This window comes from Amphiprion ocellaris, chromosome 17 (assembly GCF_022539595.1).
Source record: "Amphiprion ocellaris isolate individual 3 ecotype Okinawa chromosome 17, ASM2253959v1, whole genome shotgun sequence".
Lineage (NCBI taxonomy): Eukaryota > Metazoa > Chordata > Actinopteri > Pomacentridae > Amphiprion > Amphiprion ocellaris.
In genome coordinates, this window is record NC_072782.1 from 19105090 (window position 1) to 19112921 (window position 7832).

Genomic DNA, 7832 nt, shown 5'->3' on the forward strand with positions numbered 1-7832 from the left:
TATACAGCCCCATACACAACAAACTGCGATGCACTGTATTTTCTGACACCTTCCTATCAGAACCAGCATAAACTTCTTCAGCAATTTGAGCAACAGTAGCTCGTCTGTTGGATCAGACCACATGGGTTAGTCTTCACTGCCCATATGAATCAATGAGCCTTCATGACCCTGTCGCCGGTTCACCACTGTTCCTTCCTTTCTTGGACCATTTTTGATAGATACTGACCACTGCAGACTGGGAACACCCCACAAGAGCTGCAGTTTTGGAGATACTCTGAGCCAGTCGTCTAGTCATCACAATTTGGTCTTTGTCAAACTTACCCATTTTTCCTGCTTCTAACACATCAACTTTGAGAACTTACTGGGTAAGACATCCAACCCACTAACAGGTTCCATGATGTAGAGATAATCAGTGTTTTTCACTTCACCTCTCAGTGGTCATAAAGTTCGGCCTGATCGGTGCATAATATTGCTGATTTAGATGTAGTAAAATTGTGTAATGTTAGTTATTTAAATAAAAGCCTTTTTTCTATGATTTTAAAATGTGTTGTCTGTAATAAAACAAAACAGGGAAAATCTGTAAAACAACACTAAAATGTTCAAAAATCACAGATAAAAACAGTTTGAAAAAATTCATTTTTCACAGTGTAAAACATCTACAGGCAATCAGCTGATGGGAGTGTAACAGGGACAAATGCATGCATTCTAAAAATTGATGGACATGTCTCCCATGTGTCCCCTCATAAATCTATGAGTTTTCCAAAATTAAGGAAATGAGTTCTAAACTGTTACATAAGCAAAGTTGCATGGGTTAGTTGATGCAGAAGTCAGTCAGCAGGGTCACCCATAACCTTGAAGTATAAGAACTGCTTCCACGAATGTGTCTAAAATTGGTTTTATCCTCATTTGAACAATGGAAAGATAAATACAGTGGCTGCTATGTAATAGTTATCTTTCCTTACAAAAAATATGAAGGGAATTTACCCAACCTCACATTAACCAAACTGACAAAAAACACATAAAAATTAAAAACTTGGCAGCAAACGTGCCAGGAAAAAAAGTTTTAAAAAGGGTTTAACTCTGTAATGTTCAAAAACTGTGAAAACTGTATCTATAAAATAATGATATTCTTAGCTGAATGAAATATAGGCCACACATAAAAGAGCCAATTACTATTTGTGAAAATACACATTACAGCTATGTAAATCTTTGACCTGCTTGTTTGTTTTTTTTTACAGTAAACATGAATATAAATAATTCTGATTAATAATGGAGATTTTGCTAGATATTGTCTGGGATTTAACCAAACAGGAGGAATAATATGTAAAATACCAGATACACAAATAATTTATCATTTCTTTCAACCCAATAAAAGAATGACATTTTTACTGATTTAAAATATTTTAAAAATGCAACAGTTTTAATACAAAAAAAACTTTTGATGAGATTTGCCATTTCTTTAAACATGTAAATGAATACTTCTGCATTTTTGTGTTTTTTTTTTTTACTAGTCATTTACAATTTTACTGGTTATTTGTGAAACTAGGAAAAACTTTATTAAAAAAGATTAAAAATTACAGTTAATATTTTTTTTACAGTGTACACTTACATCTGTATGTTCTACTAACATGGACTCACTTCAAGAACACAAGACCTGCAGTTAATAGGATTATTGAACATTAGTTATAATTGAATCTCCTGCTCAACAACTGAGCAGAGGAGATCGTGCGGCTACATGACGCTGAGGAAAGCTCGATCACGACGGCTGCACACCTCCAGGTGAATTATGTAGCGCAGAGTGACAGCAGCACTGAGGTATTGACCGCTGCTCACAGCTTTGATTTATTGTCCAAGACAGTCATGAGGTGATACAAGAGAGCCCAGGGTGAGGGTTAAAGAAGAGACTACAGGCGTTGATTAATGACAGGGTGACAAACAATGTGGGGGCAGAAAATAGTGAGATTTAACATAGAAGCCAGTCCAGAGGGAGGGGACTTCACAATCAGTTACTCACATTTTCCTGTCAGATGCTGAGTTCTTAACCCTTTAAGACCCACTAAGTCCGCCAGACATATTTTTAAATTTTTACATGCTGTAGTGCCATTTTTTGGAGTATTTTTATTTGCTTTACATCAACATAACCCTGATATCCCTAATTTTAATAATATACATTGACTTAAATCTTAACTACTTCAAATAAATGCTTAAAATTGCAATAAACCTTAAAAAAATGAAAATCGTTTTTGTTTTTTTCACATATATTTCAAAATACAGAAATTGCATAGCTGTATCCCTCAAATTTATAAATGTAAAAAAGTTGCACAATATCCTTTGGAACCACAGGAAATTTATTTGGACTCTGTACATAATTTGCTTTTTGAGATATGGTCAATTTTGTAACCTGTAAAAAAAACGAAAATAAACAACTGCAAAATTTGCAGAGACAACATTAACATCAAAACAAATGATTTACAATAGTGCAATCAAATTTCTAAGTGTGCCAGATACTTATGAACACACATATTTTATGTACAAAACCATGGTCAGACCATAAAAAGTGCATTTGAAAATAAAAGAAAATCGTTTTTAGTGAGTTGAATCAGAAACAGTATTTTGATGGTCTCCTGGTCCAAGTACTTGGACAGGTCTGATGGAGAAGGGCTGTCCACATATTCTGACAGAGGTGGCTGGACACCTGGCCTCCTTTTCGGCAGGCAGGAAATGTGGCAGAGAAGGTAAGCTGTCAGGTTCCTTCTCAGTTTTCCAGCCAGCTGTAGGGAGCGCCTCTGGCCCGGAGCGCTCGCTGGTGGAGCGGCTGCTGCAGCGTCTCCTGGCTGGAGGACGGTCTGTCCCTCTACCTCTCGCTGGGATACCAGGACAGCAGGAGACCTCCATTCTCTCCTCTTCCTCCTCCTCCTCCTTCCCAACGTTGTAAATGCTGCACACAGAAAAAGTTACGTGGCACGTTAGCTGTGCGCAGCACATGACTTGTAAAAATGATGCATATTCGGCGGCGTTCCATGTATATTATACTTTCTTTACTTTTCTCCAACTCAAAACAAACATCTTCTCATGAATACAGACTTACATGTCACTGGAATGATCAATTCTTTCGACAAGATCAGCTTCATCCGCGCTGGTGACAGAATCCGGGCCAGACCAGTGGCTGGACTCTTCATCCGACGCTGTAGTTTGCTGGAGAGCTTCGCCAGATGTAAAATAGTTTGGCGCGACCAGGTTTTTGCGGCTCCACAACTAATGTGTGGAAGTGTGTCAAAGGTGTGTGATGGATGTCTGGTGTGTGTGGGCTGTGTGTCTGAGTGCTTTTGTAAAACAAAAAAAAAAAAAAAAAAAAAAGTAGGGCTGAAACGAGTGAGAGCTCCTATCTGTGTAGTCTACGTCCTTCGGGGATTTCGGCTAAAAAAATTCAACAAAATACAACGTCACTTCCTGTTGTTGAGGGCAGGAGTCTCTCAGGTATAGACACATGAGAATCATGTGACAGGTAATGACCACAACGTGATCACGTTTATTTCAACGTAGGAAGTCCTCCAAATACCTGTGGTCTGGTTTATAAAGAGTTTTGTTGTGTGCGCTTTATTGTGTATTTTTACAAACCCATCACTGCAACGAAAAAGCACCCTGAGACCTGGTGAATGTGTGAAATGTTAGTGTAACTCCCCAGATTTCATATGCAAAAACAATGATCGATCTATCTTATCTGGTTTCAAAACTACAGCCAATCAAAAATCAATATGCAAATCGTAGCGCCTGTGCTACGCTGGGTTCTAAAGGGAGGTTGTCACGGTTTTGTGTGCGTATTATGATTGGACACAGTTACAAGCAGGGATGTGTACATGGTGTGAGTTGTCATGCTTACATTTAATTGAATAAGTGCACACAGACCAATCGTGCACCTCACAGACCTATAGTGCAGGGCCCTTCCAGAAATAACTGTATATGACAAGAGTAATCCTATTATGGTGCCATTCAAGACCTCCTCTAACCACCGATGTCATGTGGCTCCAGCTTACAGGAACAAGAGCCCAGAAGCAGCTTGCACTGATATTTTGCTGATGTCACTTACCAGGTTCTTACTGAGTGACATTTTCCTCCATCTGCGGTCACAATGGCTCAGCACGAGGCAGATTTAAGCAGAGAAGGTGTACAGTGAATGTCTCTCACTATGGCCAGAGGAACTCAGGTACTTTACTTCAGTACAATTTTAAGGTACTTTATTTGAGTGCATTTGCAAGGGAAATATTGTACTCCACATCCAATCCGTTAATCCGTTTTTGAGTAATGTTGCGCACAGACAAACAGACGGAGAAACGATCATCACATAACTCCGCCGCGTTCCTTGGTAAGTAATAAAGCAATCTGCCAGAATATAGAAAGAATAAGATCAGCTCTACCCCAAACTGCTGCTACATTTAAATGCTGCTTGAATATTCATGCAATAGAGATAATTATTTGACAAATTTAATGGAACACTGACAGATCCTCCTTATACTTTAAGATCATTTCCATAATACTATTTACATACTTTTACCTGCATAAGAGCACTTGTTCCACCACTGATTAACTATGCAGCCACACTTTATGTCACTGTACAAATAAAAGATATTATCTGAGAGATAACTCCATCCATCCATTATCTATGCACTGCTTAATCATCATTAGGGTTGCAGGGGGCTGGAGTCTATCTATCTATCCCATCTGAATTAGGGTGAAGGCAGGGGACACCTTGGACAGGTAACAGTCTATCACAGGACTACATATAGAGACAAACAATCACACTCGCATTCACACCTACGGACAATTTAGAATTACCAATTAACCTCAGCATGTTTTTGGACTGTAGGAGGAAGCAGGTGTACCAGGAGAAAAAACACACATGCACAGGGAGAACATGCAAACTCCATGCAGAAAAATCCCAGACCCAGGCCGGGATGCAAACCGGGGATCTTCTAGCAAGACAACAGTGCTAACCACCAAGCAACTGTGCAGCCTGAGAGAAAACTCGAGCTGGAAAAATGCGTTAACTGCATTATCCCCAATATAGTAAATAAAAACAAAATTCATTTATATAGCACCTTTCAGAAATATAACTACAAAGTGTTTTACAATAAAAAAAAAACATACATTAAAAGTAATAAGATGCAGAAGCAGGGATATAAACAGGATAAAATAGTTAAAAATTTAAATAATGTACCACTTACTGTCAGTTTTCAAAAAGCCAAGAGATAAAAATGAGTTTTAAGCAGAAACAATAATAAAGTTAAGCATCCTCACACTGCTCATGGTGCAGTTTCTAAATATAAAATTAGCAGAGTTACCAGCTAAAATTCATAGTTGTGTGCAATATGGTTTCAGATAGTGGCAGGTAAAAGCAGGCTTATCAGTTTTAGCCTACAACTATGGATTTTTCAGCAGCTGGCGTATTTTATCAGCTGTAGTAGCTATTTTCTGTAATTAAATTTGCAAAAAAAATCATTATTTAATCTTTTTTTTACAGTGTACCAGAGGAACATGGGGTACTAGTACAGCAGGAATCATATAACATTTTAAATACTGATTACAACACTGCAATCTGCAGTACAGTCTTTCATGACGCTAAGCCACATCATGCAGTCAATACAGCTATCGATCAGTTCCACAGCACAGACTAGATACCACACGTTTACTTTCCAAGGAAGTAAGACATTTAACACATGTGAACCCTGAAGTGTGACTATTAAATTGTAAGGTTCTCTCTGTTTTGTAAATTTCTAATTTGTAATTGCAGATATTTGAAATGAAGTGGACATCCATTTACACCAAAACTGTGAATCCAAAGTCATCCTGTCTAAATTCAGACATAAAGACATACATGGAGGATTCAGGACTACAAGAGTATTCAAGGAGCGAAAGCTCATTTTTCTACTGATATGTGTTTCTGCAGTAAACACGTTCTATACTCTGCAGGCTGTGCTCTAAAGTGCTGCAGAGCTTTTACACTCCTTTCATGTATTGCATATGGGAGCAACAATGTTGGCAGTAAAGACAGCAACAAAAACTGAGCCACGTCTATGCAGTGATTTTAAAACCAGAATAAAAATTGCTGACACGTTCTTCCTAAACCTGCTTAAAGTCTTATTTTTTGTTGTTTTTTGTATTCCAATAACTCCATTTTTTACGAAGTCACACTGGTCGAGGTCACTGGGGTAGTTTGAAAGTTCCCCAAAGTTCTGCCAAAGGCAATGAGTCGGGGGTGTCCTTACAAGGCTGAAGGGTATGTTCATGCCAGAAATGGAATAGATACGTGATCTATGTGCTCAAGTAGCAGCTGGGCTATTCAGACCAGAAGTGCTTTTCTACATGGTCTAGTAGTCAGATCACAATATCCCAAGAAGGCTGTATTTACAATGTCCTTGCAAAGCTGAGGCAGCATGATCCCAGAACCTTGTCTTCTTTAAATTTGCCTCAGAATTGAAAATATTGTTCAATCCATCATCTATTACACCATATATTTGAGAGGAGGCTTAAAAAAGGAGGTATCATTTACTGTGTTTGAAGATGAATTGCTAGTGTGGTCTTAAAGCAGTAGTTTCTCTTCAGCTGCTTCACTATTTTATTGTAAAATTACTTGCATTAAGAAATCTCTTATGGTGTCACACTAATGTCCATTCACTTAATCAGTATCAAGTAGTACCATTAGTGTTACCATTAACCTTTCAACGATTGCAAAATGTTGCTGTCATATTGCAGCAGGAGGTTTGTATATACTTTTTGTTTGTATATACTTGCAGACAAGATGAAAAGAAACAAAATTGAGTCATATGGTCAGACAGAGATACATAAATGCACAGGTAGTGTAACTTGCTCAGTTACAGACATATTTCATGTTAAGAACATACTCACTGTAAATTACTCTAATACAGGTTTGTTAATCAGTTCATTTTTTGCAAGTGTTTGTTTTGATAAGGTTAAAATAACCGTTCTCTTTATGTTTTTATTTTGAAGATGTATTTTATTTTAATGTTGAGCGCTTTTATTTTGGCACTATTCCAGCGGCACAGGAAGAGCTTCTCTAAGAAGAGGTTGCTTGACATGATGGAGACGCTGCCGAAAAGTAGAAAAGTAATATAAGGACGGAAGAAAAACATTTCCATGCGGCTGTTGTTCAACGCAAAGCATGTATAAAGGCTGGAATGAGAACAGCCCTTACGGTGTTTTTTTGAAGTAAGACTGACGGACAAAAAAGGTGAATTTTATGTTCAAAATAACGTTGATGGCTGTACGTCCATAAACGCTTTAAGGGTGCTTTCACACCTACGTCTTTTAGTCCGCTTAAAGCGGACTGGAGTCCGCAACACCTGCAAGTACGGTTCGTTTGGGCTGATGTGAAAGCATACCAGATTTTTTTGGTTCGGACTAACGAACTGCACCGAGACCACTTTCGGGAGGTGGTCTCGGTCCGCTTCTATACCCTCTTTTCGACTGGGGTGGAGCCCGTTCGGAGTTGGAGCCGGCGCCCGACTTGGCGCCGGTTTTTTGTGTTTCGACCACCGGAGCTGCAGCTCCGGGCTCCAAAAACTGGGGCCATTTCGGGCACCAACTCGTTGCTGGGCCAGAGGTGGCCAGAGTTGAGAGCCGAGCACGTCACGGGCAGAGGGCGGGGTGACATCTAAAAACATCTAAAAAGATAAACATAGATATGATCATCAACTTATTGCGCGTGTTTAACCGCTAAGTAATCAATGCAAGCGTAGTAGAAGCTAAGTAGCTAAGCTAACGCTAGCACGTTTACTGTTAAGTATCCAAACGTCTTTGATAATTACCTTTCTTCT